Raw genomic sequence first — 23,980 nt, 5'->3', positions numbered from 1 at the left:
AAAACGGTGGAGAAGGTCAGAGATAATTACATCAGAACCAACGTTCTAATACGCAATCCCCCATATCCATGCCAGCACGCTTGCCGGGCAGAACGGGTACCCGAAACTGCTTTGTATCAGCTGGCGGAGGTATTATGGGATGCCATAGAAATGAAGGAAATATCATTGCGTGCGGTTTTAGACATCGAAGCGGTTTTCGATAACACACCGCACACAGTGATACCAGATGCCTTAATCCGCAAGGGAATGAAAAGTGGCTTTCTGAGTGGGCAGAATTTTAGATAGTAGACAAATAGAAGTATCGACAGGTCGGGTATTATCACCATTAAATATGTCGAGCATGCAAGCTCATAAACTCCTAGGAGAACAAGTACTGGAATACAGGTCCAGGGTTATTCTGTTAGTATTGCTTTAATCTGCAGGGGCAAATATGTGGATACCCTATGTGACAGAATTCAAATCGGACTGCGAGTAACTAGTTACTTGTGCAGGAAAACATTGTTGTGCATAAATCCTGCTTATGCCAACATGGTACCATTCACTAAGATACGTAAGCTTGATCACGTGAGAGCCATTAGATTACATGGCATGGAGATGAAACGAGTAACAAAGGTTAAATATTTGGAAATCAGGTTAGACCACAAACTACTCTGGAAGACACATGTTGAAAACATATTTTGGAAAGCCACAATGATTACCTATGGGGCGGTAATCTGGGCATACAGAACTGAATTCAGCGCAATTGCCAGGGAGTTACATAAACTTCAAAGACTGGCTTGCGTGTGTATTATTGGGATAATGAGAACCTGCGCAACGTCATCCCTAGGGGTCCTTTTGGGATTGACTCCTCTTCATCTCCATATACAGATACAGGTAAGGAGGGCGATCCTCAGAATGTCCGGGAGTATTAGTGAGGCGAAGAGCTGCCTGAATTGAAGGAAAATTGGTATTCTTTCAAGGTTCGAAATGCTGATATTATACCATGGGATAACATGACAGCGAAAGGTTTCATTTCGATAAGAATTTTGGAACACGTTTCAGCAACAGGGCAAATTGGGAGAGCGGGGCATTGACATACGGTTTAAAGCAGTAGCTGATTACCCGGTACACTGACGAACCTCTACGGCAGAGGGACTAGGCGCTGGGGTCATTGGTCTAAGGAAAAGACACTTTGAATCAATGGGTAAGCATACCAGCATATTTTAGACGGAAATATACACCATAGACAGATGTGCCTCCTGCATCCTCCTGAACTATAAGGTGCAGAATATTGTTATTCTAACCGACAGCCAAGCGGCTATTATAGCACTTAGGTTCTACCAGATAAATTTCAAAACTGGTAACAGGTTGAATGCGTTCGGCTCGCTCAATATGATCTGGATACTCTGGGTTCTGGACCACATTGGTTTAGAAGGCAATGAGGGAGCGACGAGCAGCAAAAAAGAGAAGCGACGTTGCCAGAGTCATTTTGATTGGTCAGAAATGGGTTCATGGCACGTTCACGGCATTGAAAGAGGAAGACGAATGCCTGAGGGAGCTTTATTGAGCGAACTTACTGCACGGATACGAACCCAAGCGCTCGAAAGATTGTTTAAAACTTGGTCACTGCAGGTTAAAGTATCACCTGGGGCAACAAGAGATATCTATTGACACTGTCTGTAAATTCTGTCAGGAGAGTGGTGAAATCTCCTCATATGTTCTGGGACAGTGTCTGGCATTTATGAAAAGTAAGTTCAGGCAGTCCGGATAGCTGAGTGGTTAGACCACAAGGCTGTCGTACGGAAGGTCGCGGTTCAAATTTCACTGGTGACAGTAGGATTTGTATCGTGATTTGACGTCGGATGCCAGTCGACTCAGCTGTGAATGAGTACCTAAGTAAAATCTGGGTAATAATCTTGGGCGAGCGCAATGCTGATCACACTGTAGTAGACACTGTGTAATACTGTATTGTACCGTTACGGTCTTGAATGAAGTGCTCTAATACACTTCAAGGCCCTGATCCAATATGGATTGTTGCGCCAACGATTATTATTATTATAAGTTCAAGCACCCGGGAGAATACTTAATACCAGATGCCAGGCTGAAACACTTGAAAGTAGGGAACATAATAAAGTTTCTGCGGGTTTTTGGTCTAAACAACATACTATACTTAGTTTGACGATGAACGTTTCCGTAGCCTACATAACGACGAAATCTATGAGCGATACCACGACCGTCTGATTGTCGATAGAATCCGGCTCAACAAGTTGCGGTGGGCAGGTCACTTACTCCGTATGGATGAGGATGATCCAGCCCGGAAAGTCTTGTGAGTACTGACGCTCTTGCCTGCAGTGCGGCGTGGTGTTGTTGATGCCGCCACTTTTGCCGCCATCGACTCTTGGTCACCAGTTTCTGCGATGACCTAATGTTGTACACGGTCCCTGATGATGGCCGGGATTTTGCCGCTGCTCTGGACGAATCTCTGGTACAACAAGGGCGGTAAAATGTTGTAACTGAGAGATAAAGAGGTTCATTTCCTCAGTCCACTACATCCGCTGCAGAAGCTTCTGAAGTGATCGCACAGATTGTGGTCAAACAGCTGCAGGAGGCGGAGTAATGCTCCTGGTCGTCGTGGCGCCTAGACGTCGTATGGCCCCACGATTAACGGTTTCGACGCCGTGCTGTCCATTACGGGAGCCCAACCCTGCCAGCAAGTCAGACGACTCCCACCGGTTATTTATATCGGACCTTAAAATTCTCCTTCTCCTTATTTTTGATAGTGCATTTTATCCCTAACTGCTAGGTGTAGTGATAGCTTCCTGGGCGCAGTAGGCATGCTACTGCAATTGGATTACCGAATAGCTTCAGATTGAATCTTCTTTTTCAAACTCCTTCGCTCGTAGAGTGTGTATGTATTACAGAGTAAATAATTGTCTATTTCGGTACTGAGGTCAGTGTTCGACTTTTTCTATATATTAAAGCAACACCGCGAAAATCGGATGCGGACAGCACTTATCGAATAGGATCACCGCTATTTCATCATAAGCCGTGTTTGTTTCTGAGTGTAAAAGTGTAGTACATCGCATGCTTTGCTGAAATCTTGAACTAATAGTATTTAGTATCATCTGACCCATAAGTAATGTTCTATGAGACTTATTGCAGATGCTGGTGGTTTAGGCTGCATGGAGTTCCCCCCTCCTTTTTGGAGCAGGCTTTCACTGACTCTAGCAGAAAATATATATTTTCTAATGTAGGTTATTCATCGGTTGACGAAGCACACTGCCTTTTAGAATTATAGCTGAAGTTTTCATAGTGATCAATATTGTCTACCGTCTTGAATTCTGCATTAGGTTAGGCAGATTATTTGTGCAGTTAAATTATATTGGGAATAGAAGTAAATATAAAATTAATCGAAGCTGTCACTTTGATGAGCAAACCTTAATTTGATGGAGATATCATTAACTAGTGTTCCCCCACAGAGAGGGGTTGTAGTAGGACAGTTCTTAGTTTTGAATCCTTAAGACGTTGAATAAAAGCAAATTGAATATTAACTACTTCTATCGTATTTTAGTTCGGAATTGTTCTGACTCCTGTATATTAAATAAAATTATTCATTTTTTGGTTAAATTCCGAAATTGATTTAATCTTTTGCTAATGTTTATGCTCCAATAAGTTCGAACTTAATGTTGACTCTCTGGTTTGCTCCAGTAACGAGGTGTATGTAAAGTAGACCTAAATACGGAATTGGGTCCACGGAAACAAAATCCGACACAGCGTGAATTTACCGGCATCTGATGAGCGTCTAAGCTTTCGCCGGCATTAAAAAGAACGCCTACCCACTGCCTCCTGGTTTTCATAATGAGTGCGCGAGCAACTTTCCGTTGTGGTCATTTGGTTACTATAGCACCCGAAAGCCGTTTTTTTCCTTTTTCGCTGCTACTCCTTACAGTCCTTAGCGTGTTCTCTTTCACTTCTTATTTTTACACGTGAACTGGACTCAACACATGCATATGCAAATGACCGCTCCGGTAATATATTACTAGGAGAATTGGAAAAGCTTGTAGTTGTGGTTGAATAGTTCATCATTTGCATACATACGTTGGGGGCAATTATATACTCGACTGACCCCGGTAGTGGACATCCCCCCTGTCGGCGGCTAATTCACAATCAAGCTAGGGGTTTTTCTTTAGGGGTTTTCCATTTCAAATGCCACTATATGGAAATTTTTTACGGGAAATGTCCTTTTTGCTCGGTTTCATAGTGTATTTTAGGACTCGCTTGGTTCAGGTGCAATGGAAGCTTCTATTGTGGCTACTTCAGGCAATAATAATGTCTGCACAATTCCAAGGGATGTTGTGAAGACTTTCAACCTTTAACAAGTGGCTCATTTGATTCTGAGAAGGACCTTCTGTCATTGTGAATAGCCATGTATAAACAAAACTGAGCATTAAGAGAGAGGAGCTATCGCCAGAATAAGGATATTGAAATGTTAAAACATTTCAATGATTCCTATAGAGAAGAGAGTTCATTTGGATTCGATGTGCAACGGTCGCGGCACGTGTTCTTGTTGAAAGTGTTTTTGGAGGAAAAGCGCGAACGAGTGTAATGACGCATCCAAAGTTCGAAAGATTCTAGGATTTACTTATTTTAGCAGAAATTTAGTTGATCCTTTTAAAACTTCTCAAATAGTTACTAGTGGTGTGTGTGGTGAAGTTATAAAAAGTTTCTATCTCTGTGTTCATAGATAAGTCCCCATTTTACTTAAATATTTTGAAAAATGTGAAGTGAAGAAGTTTTAAGAAGAAACAATTAATATGGATTTAGGTTAGCCACCATCCAATTCCAAGGAATTTATGAGCAGCCTAATATCGTAAATCACAGACAAAGTGTGGTTACCAAACCGTCAAACATTCGCATTGCCGGTAAATAAAATTAGTCACAATTTCGCCCTTTAAGTTTTATTATATATTCTGAGATCTGTATATATTAATATGTAACGGAGGGAAATTTCATTATAAGATTTTACAATTACTCATAACATGTCCTTATGTGCTGGCTGAGGAAACGTTTCTTTTGTGACGTTTTTCTTTCTCGCTTTTCTTCTCGGCATAAACAAATACAACAACTGATTTCTTTGAAGTCTTCTTTGTGAACCTTACTGGAGTTAGGAGAAGCGGCTGAGGGTTTGATTGTATTAGGAAAGACGACTCTTTTGAAAGGAGTTCATTGTTCCACTCACAATTTATATTTATACAATGTGGTTTTTAGTGAGGTGGATATCCGTATCCGTTTTCCTTGGGTTTACGTGTTTCACTGTTTTGCCGAGATGTTTGAATGTTCTCCTAGATTTTCCACTACCATACGAGTATTCAAATTATGTTTCCTGTAACCTACTTTCTTACTAGTATTTAAGCTCTTTTTAAACAATAGTTAAAGCATAACATTTTGCTGCTATCATGCGAAAGGCCGTTTAGACATACATATTACATATTCATTACAGAGAGTTTCCACATATCTTTTTAGTGAGCCACTGGTTTCAGCTTTAATTTCGACTTATTATTAATTTGGGTCAGTTGAAGGCATTATAACCCCAATATATCTAACAATGTCCTTGATAACATTCTAGGAATTTTCGATTGATTTCTGTCTTTTATGAATCGATATTGGATATCTACTTTTATGAGTGAGGTAGGACTGACTCGCATTTAATTTATTATCAGTATTTTTCTCTAAAATATATGATATGGTCGTTATTGGGGAAATATTCATATTGATAGCTTTGGAGTTATGTATGTCGACTGGAAAACGCTTATTAACATTTACTGAAGCATTAAGCCAAAACCCTTCAGGATATCACACGAAGGCGTTCTGAGAATTGAGAATCATAAGTAGTATGAGAGAAGCGTTCCATAAGTGTTATCCACTTAGTACGTGAAAGAAAGGTGAAACGGTGAAACTCGGCAAAACAGCTAACTGGTAGGTTAATCCGCCCGAGATGAGCTCCAAGTTAAGGTGGACCATTTGTAAGGAGAGATTTTTACCCAATAAAACCTAATAAAATTTAAGTTTCGCTTTTGTTGGGAAACGACCCTGTGATCAACCGCAGCACTTTCCTGCAATAATTGACATTTATTTGAACAAATCTCATTTTTTCATTGCAGTCAACATCCTCCCCAAGTGAGTTTTTAACTTGAGTGCGAAAGTTGTCAGTTTGCGTTACGCTGGATCTTGCTAGCTTGATCAAGAGATCCCCTTTCTTTTGTGGATTCTGTTGACATTTCCGCTCAGATCCTTTAGGTCAGGATTAGTCTGGGACTTTTCGAGAATTTCCACATAGAACAGATTATCCTTGCTAGAGATAACAATGGCTTTTGGACCAAAGTACATTTTTCTTTCCTTTTCACCTTTTTGTTGGTAACCTTGATACATTGCGTCTTTTCGTTCTCCTTGGGTACCCTTAAAAACGGGACGTTCACACTTTGGTCTACCTTCTAAACTTTTAATTCCGCTTTTCGGAATTGCCTGTGTTCCTTTCTTTCGTTCAGCGGACTGTTCGTTCCCTAGGTGGTGCCCCCCCATTTCCCGCCCACTCTTATTTGGCAATAATTGTGTGGCCTGTGACACTGTTGGTACAGAAAGTTTCGATTTCTCCTTGGAATTTCTTCCGTCCTCCTGTGATCTGTTATAGAGGATTCTGGTAGCCCTTACCATATTTTTTATGACTCCTGCCCGTTGTGTTTGTCCTTGGTAAGTGTGGACGACGAACTTATTTTTGCTCCGAGTTGGGTGAAGGTTAATTCATCAGAGCTCTTTTCTCTATGAGCCCCGATGAGATCACTCCTTTTATACACTATACAGCTTTGGCTTATATAGACCTTTCCTGTACGCTTTCTTTTACAATTTTTGGCTTTGGCGGAAATCTCCTCATGAGTGGGTCCTGAAGGAGCTTCTGCTGTCGCCTCTCTTGAACAAACGCGGTGCATATTGTTACCGGTTTTATAGTCCGTTACCGATGTTTTTGGTTAGATGTTATTACGCTTTCTCTGAATCTAAAAAACCTGTGGCATTAGATTCCCCGGTAGCCAAGTTGTCCACCGTCGAGGCACTGCGGTTGAGGGATGTCAACGACTGGGAACTCGCTTGTTCACTCTCAAAAGCCGCCAGTACTTGGGAGCCACTGCACCGTAAGTTGACTGCTACGCTCGTCTTCTATGGTGATTTTATATGCTGGGTATCCTTTCCATAGCCATTTTGGTAACTACATCAGCCATATCACAAGCGCTAGCCCATGCAAATGCACGAACGCATATTTACACATCATTTGTCTGTCTGTCTGTCTGCCACAGTCGATTTATTCAGAAACTGTCAAAACTATTTTCACGAAATTTGGTGAGAATACATACACTAAGTGGCGTTTGAGTTCAAGGGGGTTTACAATTTTTTTTCCACAGAATGTGGTCATGGGGTTATCAAATGGAAGGGCTCAGTTAGTTCCTCCCGAAGCTGATTTTATTGCATATGAACGGCAGGGTTGGATATTTCAAGGAATAATTTGAATTTGTAGCCATGTATGAATGAAAAAACATACATTGGGAAATTCTCACACAAGATGAACACAAAACCTTTATACTCGTAGCGTCCAGCTACCGGTATTTCGACTTGTTTAACATTAGATTGGAATATTGAGATCTTCATAACTTTGTTAAATAGTTGTACACCAGTAGTCACAATCTGGATTGTTTCACCTTCAAATTTCTGTTCCTAGTGGTATCCGATAACTTCTTTAAGAAAAATTGTAGTTCACCAACTTGGATCAAGCGTTGTTTTTAAGGAATGCAGCCAGTAGCTCGGTAATCTACGTTTACAGAGCGGTACATAGAAAGCAATAAGGAAACGGCGAATAATTTGCTTGAAGTGCACTTCCCGCATAGGAAAAGAGAGGCATAGGGGGTACGGGTAACTTCTACGCTCAAAATTGTATTAGGACCCCGTTGAGATTTCGTGGAGTAATATTTAACATCTGCTTAGCAGTCCTGTCCCTACTTAGCAAGGGGGAGTCACCCAGTCGATCGGAATTTATCGAACAGGAGGATTCATAGCTTTTATTCCGGTCCTTTCAATCTGTATAGTTTAGGCAACGCGATGTATTGAATTAAAAGCGTCGGGTATAAGTTCTCTCTTAAAAATTATTCTGCTCACGAAAAGCATTCCGTTTCATTATTCGCTTATTGCAAAGTGCTTCAAGTGCGAGCAAATAAAACTAAGTGAGTTCAATAGGTACGTTGCAGACAAGTGTTGATGAAGGCTTGGAGTTTCCATGTACTACTAACGTATAATAACTCAAAAAGAACATTAGCACAGAACAGGCTCTCGATCTGGTGTTGAGATTACGCATGTTTCGATTTTAGGCAATTCTGTGAAGGCGTATTTAGGGTTGTAGGCATTCCGAGCGAAATCAAGTTCGAAACGACGTTTGCTAGATATATAAACTGATCAACGACTTCGGTGCCCATTAATGCCGACAGGAACAATGATCCGTCAGTCTGGAACTCTGTTGTCTCTCTTTCCAATTTAAGAGTCAATTTACCAAGGTCCATGACTCGATGAGAGAGCAAGCAGATGTCGTTAGCGTAGTCGAGGTGTTGGAGGAAAGATGCCGTCGTCCATTGAAATCCTTCACATCCTTTAACTAAGGCATTGCAAGAAGAAATAATTTTGATGAAAAGATATAATCTTGGTGGACCCCGCTTTGGACCTTAAATTCCTCTTTGTAGCACGTGATACTATTAACCATCAAATCGTCATATGTCACTCTGACAACAGGTCCCTGCGTGTGGCACTTCAGATGGCACTTATTCACGCTGTCGAAAGTCGTCTCTGCGCACCGTTCCAAAATAATCCACAGGGTGTTGGTGTGGACAATGCATAAGTATCCAGAGCGGTAAGCAGCCTGTTCTGCGTCGATTTAGCTTTCGAAATATTCCTTAATATATTCCAGGTTTATTTTAGCAATTATGTTTGCGACGGCAGGGAGAACGCAGATTCTCCTTCGATTGTCGCACTGGATGTCTTTTTTCAAAATGTAAACGATCATCCCTTTCTTCCACTCTCTAAGAGAGGTTTATGGCTTCCAGGTGCAAGTACGAGATCTGCAGAAGCTACTCAAGGTCAGCAAATTTACCTAGTTAGAGTTCATTGATCACAGAGATAATTTTTTTTTTATTGGAGGGAGCAGTCGGTATTTGCATGTTATAATATGGTGAATAATCGTGGTGAAACGTTCCTTCCACATCTTCAGTTCCTCATCATTGTGGATGTGGAGTCGATCGCTAAAGGCGTTAACAGGACTATAGAAAGATTTCCGACCATATACAAGTTCCTTTGCAATGCTGTATAGAATTCCGACGTTATTGCTATCTGCTACATCTTCCGCTTTCCTGAGTAACGCAATAATGGGATTCAACTTTGTCGCGGCGCACATTACGTTGAACTCGAGTGATTCGTAACGATCAATGGAGCCTTTAATAGCTCCCGTTCATTGAACCGCTTCCACGATTTTGTGGTGCTCTTTCGGACGTGGCCACCGATCTAAGCAGCGCACGACAAAAAATGCATTTTTATTTAGGGTATCTGTCATTTCCAATCAGCAAAATAGACCCCCATTCTCGAGCGACAGCTGAACCATATTGATTGGTTGATATTGGGGGTTGCAGCTCTCTAACCCTGCTAGAGGAGGCGGATGCAATCTGCTGACTACAGTATAACTCATGAGTGAGTCGACTGGAATGTCCATTCATGTAAATGATGCGGCTCCGTATGTGCGAGGGGTTTATGCGATCCAAACGTGTGCTGTTGGGCCGGTTGATGCGATGCACCTTGAAAAAAAAACGAACTTTCGTTGATGTTAAAATTTAACATTTATTTTATTTATAGATTATTTAAGATGCGTTTTATTGAGTTCTTTAGTAGTAGTACTGCGGTGAGGTAAAAATAGTGCTCAGTTTTTTTAGGCACTTTTTTGTACCTACATACTCAACGCGGTGAGCGGTTCGAAATTGTAAATCATTAGTTACTACAGCATCAATTTCCCCCATTTAGATGTTACGACGGGCTTCCTTCCGGGTCGCTTCAATATTTATTCTTATCTTATAAGGCATATTGGGACAGAGCGTCGTCTAGTTTTTTTGTATAGGGATCGATTCCTGCATGAGAAAAGTCGCAAATCTACCTGGTCCGCTACTGTAAGTTCACTCGGTTTCTTCGGGGAGGATAGTTGACTCAGTTTTTCTCGATTTTAGGCGTGGGCGACCCCCTTTCGTCTTTCTCGGCCTATAGTTTTCCATTGAGAATGAACTCCCAGTGATCATTACGAGGGACGGAAGTTGCGGTCCAGTCATTAAAGCTGAAAATCGAGTGCGACCTCCGAATTTTTTCAGTTAAGACTGATTGGCATGAAATTAAGGCGCATATCGGCGCCATATAACACCCCAAATTTTATGTTAGTCGGTCTTGACTGAAACAATTTGGAGGTTGAAATCTTTAATGAGTGAACTATTAGATTTGATAGCAAAGCTGTTAGTCTTATTTTAGCAGATGTATCTCAGGGTTTGCATCCATCATACTTTCGTCTTGGCATCTATACCACACTTTGATTGACATTGCTGGGATATTCAATTACAAATATTGTACATACTTAAAACTTACAAAGTGGCGATAATTTCCTTATTTGAAGCCGTGAACGTTGAAGTCAGGGTATCCAGTTACAAACTGTCATAGACATGCAACTTTCTAGCCAGGATATATGTTATTAAAGTAGCTTTGCGAATGGCATTTCAAAAATATTAAGAATGCCAACACTGTAAGATGGGTCACGGTTCTATATTTTCGAACATTTTTTTGACGGACTTAATCAGCTGTTGGCCTCATGATGTCCTGGCGTTGGTTCAATGACCAACAACAACAACAACTCCAATTTCAAATATACGACTGGGAATTTTACATTCGTAAATATGTTGCATGTGTTTCAAGGTTTGATTGAAGACTGCTCTATCGTAGGGTTTCAAATTTGTAAGCCATCCACATATAGAAATATCTATTAAGAGTGAAGACTAAAAACGACCAAAGATGATTCCCGTTAGGGAAAACACAATACTAGTCAAAGAGACTTAAGAGGCTTAAGTAAGCCCTTAAATAAAATTCCAGATATTGCGAAAGAATTTGGCTTTAAAGTCTTATAATATGCAGCTGATATAGGAGTTGAAGCGAATGGCTCATTTTCAAAGTTGTAAATTTGGTAAACAGTTAATGTTCTAAAGGTACTTATGCTGTTAGGACTACTAGGACTACAGAAGATAGTGAAACTGATGCACAGTCTGGCTATGTGGATGACGTATACTCCGTTAAAGGAGGGCAGAATAAACACTATCTATGCGCTCAAACGGTGCTAAGTCATTGGGTTCCTGTGAAACTATTTCTTGCAGTCCTTGCTAAATTGTTACTTCTACTTATTCGTAAATTTTCGGAACCTGCAATTTTTCGTGATAAGTGATAGAAGGGGATGATCGTTAAGATTCCCAAGGAGACCATTTGTCATGAATGCAACAAAAGGGGGTCCTTTCCATGTTCCTTTTTGGATTGGAAGGAGAAGAGCTAGAGTAATCCTGAAATGCATCAAAAAACAGCTTCGAAGCCTGACCTACAGAGGGAAGACTGTTTTCGAAGGAATTGTAGTGTCCGCGGCTTTGCAACATATGCAAGATTTCGTTCGCCTTGTAAAGGGACAATCTGACTCGAAAATGCATTTAGTAATATGCAATATTACTTCGTTTTCTCAAGCCCCTTAGCTTTCCCAAATACTGCAAGCGAATATTAGACGGACAAAATTTATGTTCACCTTTCGCTTGCATCTCAGCGTGGAGCGTTGTTGATGTTCTCTCACCACAATGTTCAAACATAATGAAAAGGATTGTCGTAGTATTGGGTGCATGCTCTAGCCGCCGTTTGTTTCTGGACGATGCATGGTTAGTGTTTTTGCAGTTGTTGCTTTTGCTGTGCCTACGGTGAATTTTAAAGTCCGAGGCCGGAGTCGGCGGAATCAGGAATTACCGGGAATGAGACTGAGAGGTTGGCAGCTTATCAGCTGGACAGAGGGAGACCATTTTTGTCTCTGGAAGAAAGTGGAGTTCTATCACCGTGGCTGGAAGAGAAGCTGACTTTCTTTAGATTGATAATTTATTGCTGGTTCAGTATTAAGTTTTCATTGAGAACTGTTGCGATTTGAGACAAATTGTAGTGCATTGAAAGGGAGTTATTTTTCACTTTTCACCATACTAGCTCAAAGAGAAATATCATTCATTCTTTGTGTGTTAGTCATCCTGAAAAGATTTTCTTTTGAAGAACAATTTGTGAAGGTGTTATGCAGAAGTGCGTCTAGATAGCGAACTGATGTGGGCTCTTTGGATCCTTTGATGATATTCATCCCCAAGTCCTCAAAACCTGGAGGAGGACCTGTAGATGAAGCATCAACAAATGATCTTCACAACCACCTGAAGAACGTTATCATGGATACGGCCACAAACATACTTGGCCCCAGTCGTAAAAGGAGTCGGAACGGCTGGTTTGACGATGGATGTAATCTAGCAATGGAACGGAAGAATGGTGCGTACCGAGTAATGTTGCATTCTCAAAGAACGCAGGCACGCGCGGAGACTTATCACGAACTCCGTCGAGCGGAGAAGTGACTTCACAGATGGAAAAAGGAAGCCTGGGAGATCCAACAAGTCTGTGAACTAGAAAAGTACAGGGAGCAACCGTACCAGGCGCGGAAGTTTTATCAACAAGTCAGCAGGATGAAGCCTTATACACCACGATACTCATCCTGCCGAGACAAAGAGGGAAATCTGATTTCCGACAGAATGGGCATATTGGAGCGATGGGTTGAGTACTTTGATGAGCTACTGAACAACCAGAACATCGGCGAGTTGGAGGTCCCGCCAATTGAACACGACGGACAAATACTGCCACCACCAAGTTTAGGAGAAACAGTCCGTGCAATTCATCGGCTAAAAAATCATAAATCGCCAGGAGCCGATGGAATTACAGCCGAATTGGTTAAATATGGAGGCGACCAGTTACACCAAGTGGTTCATCAACTGATGTTCAAGGTATGGGACAGCGAATCAATGCATGACGATTGGCCACGAGGCATTATCTGTCTCATACATAAAAAGGGAGATATCACACAGTGCAGCAATTATAGAGGTATCACGTTGCTGAGTACCATCTATAAGATATTCTCCCCTATCTTGCTAGGCCGGATAGCCCCATACGCCTAGAACATCATTGGCCCATACCAAAGAGGCTTCACTCCAGGGAAACCAGCAACAGATCAGATTTTCTGTCTGCGGCAGGCGATGGAAAAACTGTTGGAATATGGACAACAGTTGCACCATCTATTCATCGACTTTAAAGCCGCCTATGATAGCTTAACCAGGGTAAAACTGTACACGGCCATGAGAGAATTCGGTATCCCGACGAAATTAATAAGCCTGACTAGGCTGATCCTGACCAATGTGCGAGGCCACATAAAAGCAGTAGGATCACTCTCAAGAACATTCGACATCAACAACGGTCTACGACAAGGGGATGCCCTATCATGTGTCCTCTTTAACCTGGCCCTCGAGAAAGTGATCCATGAGGGGGTAAATGCAAGTGGTACGGTCCTCTTTAAGTCCACCTAACTACTGGCCTATGCTGACGATACCGACGTCATGGGAAGAATGATCGGAGATGTACAAACTGCCTTCATCCAGATCGAACAGGCGGCGCGAGATCTTGGGCTGCACGTCAATGAAGGTAAGACAAAATATATGGTGGCAACGTCAGCACCGAAAACGAACCAACCAACAACATCAAATCGCACCGGTCAAACAGAAAGAATAAGGATCGGAGAATACAAATTTGAGACCGTCGACAATTTCTCCTAACCAGGGTCGAAAATCACAACCGATAACAGCTACGATGATGATATCCGCGCACGGTTGTTATCAACCAACAGAGCCTATTTCAGCTTAGAAAGACTGTTCCGCTCGAATCGTCTCACCATAGGGTCTTAGTGTACAACTCTAAAGTAAAGTAGGAGATTTTGATTTGGTTTTGTATTTGTTCGTTCATCGCACATCATTCAATTCTGATTCCTGATATCTCGTGTAAAAAGGGAAAAACAAAAAGAAAGTGAAACATTCCTAATAAGAATTTATCTAAACATTAAGCAAGGAGTAAACACAAGAAGGATCTTTTGCTATTATTTTATGTTTATGATTTAGAATATACTTCGAAATGAATTCCAGCTTCAAGGCTGGAGCTCGCTTTATGTCATTCCAGTAGCCTCACGCGAGTCTTTGTGTTTGTGAATTTTCAGGATCCGGTGTGGAGCCACGAATTGGTTAACAGGACACGTGAATTTTGGTATAATGGCACGTGAGGTATCGAAGTACTCAAAGGACCCCTCCCCCACAATCCCGAGCCTGGTTTGCAAAGAGGCATGCAAGCATGCGTCGACGAAACACTTCGATGGAGATTTAATATTTGTGGGCGGGTCTTCCCGGTCAATAGCGCCACCTTTTTACGTTTTGGGATAACAGTGACAACTTACTACTCAAATGCTTTAAGGTTTTATCAATTCAGGTCTGTATCATAGCATCGTGATACTCTGGCCTGAGATGATACCAGATGAGGAACTTGGATATATTGATGAGTAAGCGGAAGTGCAGTAAAAGAGCTATACATTGAAAAAGGCGCCAGCTCCATAGAGGATTACGCCATGCAATCGAAATCACTATCCGAGGATGGTCAATGAAGGAGTCTCCTGGGAACTACATGGCGCAGAACAGTGGGAGAACAGTACAAGCTTCTTGAAAGGACGGGCGGAACTGATGCAAATTTTCCTTATCCCAAGATTTGGAAGATTCAAAAAATACTACAGTATGGTAATTTAGAGACTCGATGGAGACCTAAAAAGCAAATTATCCCGACGATTAATAAAGTCGCATACCATCAGAGGGAGGGACTTAACTTGTGCAGAATGAAATACCACGGGTACCATGGGTAAAAGTGAATCGTCGTAAGCTGTGCTCTTACTTCTCAAGGTTTTCTCAAACAAGCTGTCGTGTGCCGGCTGTTACTTCGGAAGAGCTGGAATCAGATGCCAATAATTAACTTCTTTTTGTCAACATTATCATTGAGGCCAATGCAATTTAAGGGGAATATTCACGTTAAATTTAGCCTATTTACTATCGGCTTTTGGTTACTATTCACGTGCAGCTCATTGAAAATGGCATCAGTCCATTTCTCTCCTTACCTTATGAAATATCGATTAATTTCAACAAACAATGATAACACCACTTGACTTTACCTTGAAATACAAAAACTCAAGATTTTATTATACCGAAAACAAGGCAGTAATTACCCGCGGTATTACCCAAATTTTTTGTGCGAACCTTTAAAGGCGAAAATAATTGAAATTAGCACTGGCTGTGCTTGTAATGAAAATGATACCACTCTAGAGGTAGTTACTCTTCGGGAATCAATCAGTTGCAGCAATTAGTTCTTGAAAGAGTACATGAGTAGCAATCATTCTTTTTAGACCACCAGCGAGATAATGATGCGCGGGAATGTTTCTGGGAAAAAATTTTGCACTATGCTTTTTATTCAGAGTTTTTTATCTGTAGTTGCAAATGTTTGCGAGGCATATTAAAGTTATTTATCACAGAATACCGCATAGAATATTGTATGAGCAAAACTTTTAATGAAATTACTGAGGACCTTGTAATATACAGTACTTTCATACATGTGTGAAGGTAATGATTATGATAATGCAATGGCGCCACATCCCATTTCAGACCTTGATTTCTTGGATACTTTCTTTTAATTGCCTAGTTTGAACTCCTTGCAAGCCATCTGCTATCTTCGCCGATGGAGCCGTCCTATCTTTTCTAAAAATTTCTATGCTATGTTTCCGTTTTCTCTGAGTTTAAATGCTCGTCTTGCAATTCGATTTTCTTGCATTGGCTCTACATGACTGCAGTACTGTTCTATTACTGGTTGTAAATGTTTATCAATAATAATCGGTTTAAAATCTCCTTTCCTTGGCCAAACGTGTCACTCTGCTTTTCCGATGCTCGCGCTAACGAATACGTTACGCACACAGAGTCTCCGAACTGGGTTCCACTTTATAATGGAAAGTGCCATATCGCACCTTACACATAACCGTCGTGATTCGTTGCTCCATAGTAAGTAGATAAGATGATTTGCCCGAAACCGCATTTTCTTCTCATGATGTTCTGGGGCTATTTTTCAGATTTAGTTAATGCATTGAGTTCTCGACCAGTTACTAGTCCTGTTGTTGACACGAACTCTTAATGCGCCATCTTATCATGAAGGAATGTTGTTATTAAAAAACTATAGCCTCTCTAGGGCCCTGGCTTCCTGCAGACAGCGCCTTCTGACATCTCGGGTCAAAGTGCTGTTCTATTTGGTATTCCACGTAACGTCACATAACATTTTAATCTCCATCACCGCAAGACGCTATTCATTGTCTTTTATAGTCGCCCAACAGTCAGAGCCACAGAGGACAACAGGGTAGACAACGTTGCTGGAAATTTTAGATTTGAGACGCTCGTTGATACGTCGATTACAATGAACACTAGTTGTTGAACGCCATTTCATCTAGGTTTTGCTAATGTTTGAAGCAATTTCATAACGCAGTTCTCCCTTGGCTAATAGCAATAACCCGAGATATCTAAATCACTGACAGTGATAGTGCCTCTTTCATGAGAATCGGTTGTCAAAAATTCAGTTTTCTCTAGATTCAATCTGAGACATTTTTGGAAAAGCTGCTCGAGATCATTTTTGCTATAAGACGCCAGGAAAACATTATCTGCATAAAGCAGTGTGTAGGGCGCTGGACGTACGATATCCGGTGCGGCAGTGTCCATTACAAGAACAAGGCGGTGAGAGGGCCTTTCCTTGATGAACACCGCCAGGAACACGCAGCGGCTGGCTTTGATATACCCGGCACACTTCGATCTTCACTTCTCGGATCGTCGCAGAGGTGTTGATGTTGCCTTAGTTTATACCAGATGAGTTCATGTGTCACACGGTCAAATGCTTCTTTCAGATCCAGAAATGCAATGTAAAGAGGACGAGTTTGCCCACGAGTAGCCGCGCAGCGTATATTTGGTCAGTAGTTTCGCAGTTCTTGCCAAACCTGGCTTGATTGACGGTTATCTGCACGATTTCCATCGATGCGCTCAAAAATCTTCAATGTAAGGCTAGTAATTGGATCGGTCGGTGATTTGAACATTCTGCTGGATTACCTTTCTTTCCCCAGATTGGAACTATACTGCTTTCTTGCCAGTCAGAGAGTATTCTACCTTTCTCAACAACCCGATTAAAGAATCTACTGAGATACAGTGTTGGGTCCCAGCTCTTCGCTTTCCAGAGCTCAGATGCGATGTCGTCAGGTCCTGTTGCTTACCTCGATTTCATTCATTTTCTTGCTTCCTCGACTTCAGTGGTGCTGCAGGTGGTATTGCCTAAATGTCGGCAATGCTTGTGGAAGTGGAGTATGAATAAATTCTTCTTTGGAAATCTGCGTAAAATATTCTCGCCATCTATACGTCGCAGCTCGTCGGTCGGTAAGCAAAGTACCGTTCTTGTCATTAACGCAACGGAACGTCATTAGCGCAACGAATTATCCTGTGTGCGACTTTTGGTAAGTCGATGCAGATCTCTCCTGCCATCCCGGGTGTCCAGTTTATTATAAAAATCTTTGTAATGGACCGCTCGAGTCACAGCGATCGCTTTCTTTGCTTCGTGGTTGGCATTCGTGTAAGTTCGCTAATTGGCGAACATTTTATCGTAGAGAAACCTGTGGTAGAGGCGTTTCTTTTCATGGTCCCTCATTTGATCATCGTCTTTCCAAAGCCAAGTATCTCGGTTGATGATACGGCAGCGGAGGGGACAGTTCAAAAGCCTAAGCGCTCTACAATTCGCTTATATCAACATTAGAGGCGAACAATGCGCAACCGTCGTCTTTATTACTCCATTGTATTTATCAGTCGGCTTAGCTAAAATATTCGATCATATGCGCATGTCTCAGTCTTCGCTTAACGAGGGTAAGGATTGATCGATATACGAACCACTTCGGAATTTTGGACTTTGCACGTTAAATAATTAACGAACATGCAAATGAGAGAAATTAAATATCGATCTTATGATAGCCAACGGGATTAGCCCTTAGTTTTTTTGTGATCAAATGGAACAGACAGGACTTTCTTGCACATTCTATAAATTTAAAAGGAAATGTCAATAACATTAACCAGCGAGCGGGACTCGATGCTGTTATTGGCAATTGTTTGTCCTTCGAGGCAAAGGCGTTACGAGACATATCATTGAGATCAGTGGTAATCCTCTTCGGCCGTCGAGAAATTTGGCTTTGCCCGAAAAGATCGTATACTGGCGTAGGGAGTCGTTGAAAGATTATAAAGCGGTTAATTTCAGCAGATGGCGAACTTGGAAGGGTTCATTCTTCCACTGGATGGAGAATCCAAAAATAATACTGCCTTCACAGCTCCAGGACAACTGCTTTATCAGTTCGTGATCACGCCGATTTGGCTCCTTTCCATCTTGCAACACCAAAGGCAAAGTGCTCCCGTACTCTGGAAAGTCGAGTGGTATCGGACGCGAGTCCGGCCTTAGGTTGTTATTGGCGGCTGTTACAAGGTGCGCGATCTGACATGGGAGCTGATTTCTGACAGTATTCCGATTGTAAGATTTCGGTCCAGGTTAACGAGTATCACATTTTTACCATATTATCCATCTACGGAGACTTCCGATATAGTGGAGAAGCATGCTTTCTATGTAGCTCAGGGGAGGCTTCATTGACATTGGTTGGAGGTTTGTGGATTTCTTCTGTTTCACATCTGGCACATTGTTCAAACACAGAGCCTGCCAAACCGTACAAGCGATCAGATTGACCACTTTGTGATCAGCAGTAGATTTGGGAATTGTCTCTTGGATGTGCGTAATAAAAGAGGTGATGGCTCCGTTCTGCTTACGCTTATGTTCGCTTGCCAGTTGCGTCCGCCCTTTCTACGGTTGGAAACTGCGGCCCCCAAATTCAACATCCACCACTTATATAATCTAATTGACGCTCGATGATGGGAGACCTATCTTCTTAATCGGACGGCAGATACCCATGATGGCATCACAAATGTTTTCATCTCGGGTGTTACCCAGGTCGTCCATCACGTCCAGAAGAGGCGTCATATGATTTGGCTGACTGCGGAATTGTGAAAGCAGTTCGATAAATGAATCATTGAGCGGTGCGAGTGATCGCGGGAGTAATGCGTCCAAATTCTAATATCGTGCGAAATCCCGGAAAGTTTAACTTAGTGTGCGGGAGGGAATTTACTATTGTGCTGACCAGGTAAGCGAAAAATGTCGCAGGACGCAATTTCAGAAGTTTATAATGCATCACGAAACAAATTGCATGCGGTCACAAATCTTTAGAAGGTCTTTTGAAGGACGTTAATGGTCGACTCCTAATCCGCGATGACGGGCAACGAACATGTCGAAAGCTAGATTAACGGAGAATAGGATATTCCTACGTTAACCACATCTGCACCCGGCAGATCATTTTGAAACAGTGCGATCTGATCTTCACTTCGCCTTCTCTTCATTGATATAGGGATGGCGCCTGCTCTTCATTAATCTAGAAATGCGGTTATCTCAATACCAGCATCAAGTTGAGACTGTTCCATTCTATGTTCTTTTTGTGTTGCTATATGGAAGTAGCACATGGAAAGTAACCCAATGTTACTTAAAAGTTTCAAGCTTTCGTGAGCACTTGTCTGATATCTTTTTAAATAAAGAATAATGTTTTGCAATGAAACCCACTCTCCCAATATAGAGGGCGAGTGGGCCGCCCTAAGAGTGTTTGACGCAGAGCAGTAGGGGAGGAGTGCGGGCGCCTTCGGAAGCACTCTAAGGAATTGAGGCGCATTTCAGCGGACCTAGTACGATGGCAGGAAATAGTAGTGGACACACTGTGCGACAACATGGGGTGAACGACAATCATATATATTACGAAATTAATGCACAGTCTCCTTGGGTTAGTAGAGGGAGAGGGCATCCGCGCTGCCTGGGGGGGGGGGGGGGGGGAGGTAGAACCACATGCGAGTGGTCCCCTCTATAGTCCCCCTTGCGCATTAAGATGATAATTACCCTACAAGCTATTTTATGATTAAAAAATATCACTTTTTTGGGGTGCTATTACTTTTACAGAGGTAGAATGGCGGGACTTTTTTCCTTTTATGCATTCCCTTTACCCTCTTACCTTCGGGTTGTATGGTTTGGAAACCAACTTTACGATGATGATATCAAAACACCCCCACTAGACGGGGCGATTTGAGAGAGAGAACCTCCTTTACCACTGCGGGAATAGGACTCAAAATTAAACCCTGTCGTTTAAAGGGATGTTGACCGTCGCGGTCCTTTAACAGGGTTAGAAAAAGATAACCTTTCTCTTTCTTCTACACGTTCTCCACATTTTGTCCTCCTCACAGGATAGGCTTCAAAATTCAACTCCGCCATGATACTATAAAAGGAACTCCACTTTGAGGGGTCACAACGTTTTAGGGTGATCCCCTCCGAGGATGGGGTTGAAATTTCAATCTTTACAAAAGTTGTAATTCAGCCGCCAGCTGAAAAATATTGCACAACGAAGCGCTATATGCTCATACGCAACACAAACGTCTCCGTTGCACGAAAAGTCGGTACGTCACCCAAACTTCATTTCAGAGATGTTACGATTGTTGACTCCGTTTTAAGGTGAAAAAACTCGTTTTCTCTCTTTTACTCTAGTCTTTTTGTCCTCAAGCAAGAAATTGCCAGCAAAAGCCATAAAAAGTCATTATTATGATTTGGTGGCAGATTCTGTGATGTTATTCTAATATGGTAGGCATTCTTCTATTTGCGTTGTTGGGAAACTAGCAAGCCTAATACAGCTCCGGGATGGAATAATGATCGGGCTGTAAGATGCACACGCCACTAATCGTGCAGCTTTTACTTTTACTGTGGACTAAGAATGAAGGATATAATCCAATCATAAAAATCTCCATATTTAATATTCTTTTTGCGGTGCGATGATTGGGGGTAGGGCTTTGAATCTCGCTGCTCTGGGTTCGAATCCCAATCGTCATGGTTGGCTGTATTTGTCTTGTGTTTGCATCGCTGTTGGGAGTTTATCACTTGCACAGCGTTAAGTGTGATGAAAGTGAATATGGAGCACGGTCTGATTGTGTGGATTCTCTATACGCCAGTAAGGACCCTCTGACTTTGCTTCAAACCTCAAGTTTAATTAATCGTGCGAACTTTTTATTGACTTTTTCATAATATGCGCGGGACAACTATACTAAATATATTGCTGGGTTTCCTGGACCAAGCTTATAATCCATCTATGTAGAGAGCCGCTACCAATCGGGACAAAAGCTAAAGAGAAGCTTCCGAGCGGTAATGAAATCATCTCTTGATTCTCTTCCTTTCAGATCTGTGTTTGTATTGAGTGAATTGACGTCTTCCTTACCTTCTTCTGTCACTTTACTTTAAGTTGGATGGCTATTGACCTTGTTTTGAGTGTTACTATTTCATTTCTCGGTGTTTCTTACTGATTATCTGCGTTTTTCTAATAACTTTCCGATGAGCTGAATACCTTCCTATCTTGGGTTACTATAACACAGGATTTTCAGTATTTTTGCTTTTGGTAGATTCTATTTTTGGTTGGTTCGCTAATCAGTTTACCCTCAAACTTTCGACAACTGGGAGCCATCTGTCAGGAAGTGCGAAGACACATGCCTTTTAGACATGAAAAACAAAATGTTAGCGAGAGTGATCTAAGATATGCGGACCTCTTTGTTAATAGATTGCTCTTTCTAACCTTTTCTACATATACTATGCCTAAAGCACATATCATTTATCTTTCTATCTGCATTTTCCACCCAAGGTATTTGTGAACGGTTATATGAGTTCTTCCAAGTCAAATTCAGAATTTTCTAAACCAAATTCAGAATTTTTCAAACCAGTTTTAGAGTTTTCCAAATAACCTTAAGACTTTTGCAAACCAATTTCAGCATTTTCAATTTCATTTAGAATTTTTTATTTCAAATTCAGAATTTTTTTACCAACCTTCTACCACTGGATAAGAATGGAGCTTGGACTCTTTGAAAAGTCTAAGTGATATATTGCATTTTCCAAAAAAATATAAATTTGAAATAGAAAATTATGCTTTCGAAATGGAAAAGTCTGAATTTGAATTAAATGTTGAAATTGGTTTGGAAAAATCTCAAGCTAATTTGGAAGGTCTGAAATTAGTTTGAAAAATTCTGAATTTGGTTTGGAGTACCTATATATCTGTTGGCAACAAATTCTGTAGGGAGTGAGAACTATTGAATCCTATGAGTTGTATTATATTGAATTTATTGGAGGACTAGCCAGCCATGTGGGGTATCAAAGTGATGGTCATAATTGACGTTTGCAATTCATCCTGGATGAAAGTTAAAGAAAGAGTGGCCTGAAGAAACATCAACTTAAACATTTCGATCACCTACGCTTTGCTAAATGATACATTTATGGCGCAATTTGCTCAAAAACATGAAAAACTTCATCCAATTCGAAACATTTGTTTCAATTTTTTCCGAGGAAGTGAAATATGCACTGCTTTTTTAATTAATTTCGATAATATTAAATAATTACATACGACTGGATGAATTTTGCTTTAAAATTAGAAAGGAAAAGAGAAGAAAATTTGGCTCATCATTCATTTCTTCCCAATGAATGTATGTATCTATTTGAATTTGTTATCTTAAAATATTGTCGCCATGAAATATAATTGATTGCCTGCTTACCTGGATTTAAAATGTGGATATTCCTCTGTGTTTCCCAAATCAAAATTTCTAATGCATTTCTGTAGTTAAAATATTGAAACCCGATCATTTATAGATTGACATCAATGCGCTCTTTCATTCCAAATAAAGCAATAATTCATTTTTAATCGGAAACGACTTCCAGATGTCCGCTACTGAAAACCTATATGTGAACACAATTTCTCAAATTAACAATTCATCATTGTCTAATAAAGGCATCCACGACACTAATCCGATAAAAGCACCAAACCAGACACCCGCCAGAAGTCAAAGAATGGTCGTTGGATGATGGAGCGCCTCGCTCTATCACCTTAGTAACTTCCTAAAAGATACAGTGGACCCCTTGCACTACAACCTACATTTATGTCGCCGGTTCTCGTTTGTCATTAATTTAATTTATAGGGCCATCCCTTATCTAAATTGCTAGTAGGATTGAATCTGAGATAAGCCCAAACATTAGGCTTTTCCGGTTGTGCAGTGATGTAACGAAAGAAATCGACAGACAAGGTTGTTTAAGGTTCAAACGACATGCCGTCGATTAATTGGGTACGTCGTGGCCAACAACTGGAGGAGTTGGAGGCGAGTTGTGTTGCCGGTATGAAGTGTATCTTATATTCAGTCTACTGATGTTCAGACATAACATATCAAAAGATGGTAGTCATTCAAGGGCAGTGATTTTGAATAAATTGGTTTAATCTCAGTCTAAGGAGTTATATTTATTAAAAAATTGAGGGAGAATGTGTTTTTTTATGTAAAAAACTTTAGGGTGCACATCTTTATGTCCATGTATCCAGTCAAAATTGTGCGTTGTTTTTTAAGGCTTTGTGTAAACCAAACCCTTATTAAAATCTTACTGCGTGTTTGTCTGTCCCTCCGTCTGTCTGTCTGTCACACTTATTTTCTCAGAAACGATTACTCCTATTGATATGAAATTTCGTGAAAAGGTGGGAACTGTGAGTCATGTTGCATGCTTGCGAGTAACATTGTCCTATGTTCAGTTTGTGTTGAGCGACCGAATG

At 41.2% G+C, this 23,980-nt stretch overlaps 1 protein-coding gene across 2 annotated transcripts in view; it reads left to right on the top strand.

The window, feature by feature from the left end:
- Positions 1 to 4,398: 4,398 nt before the first annotated feature.
- Positions 4,399 to 23,980, top strand: part of LOC119655166 (cadherin-86C) — a 784,156-nt gene continuing 764,574 nt past the window's right edge. For both annotated transcript variants that reach the window (XM_038060935.1, XM_038060926.1), the window contains exon 1: positions 4,399 to 4,901. The gene's annotated coding sequence lies outside the window, so the exon portion shown is untranslated. The remainder of the gene's footprint in view (positions 4,902 to 23,980) is intronic.

Source organism: Hermetia illucens, chromosome 1 (assembly GCF_905115235.1).
Source record: "Hermetia illucens chromosome 1, iHerIll2.2.curated.20191125, whole genome shotgun sequence".
NCBI lineage: Eukaryota > Metazoa > Arthropoda > Insecta > Diptera > Stratiomyidae > Hermetia > Hermetia illucens.
This window is presented reverse-complemented; position numbering and strand designations above follow the sequence as displayed.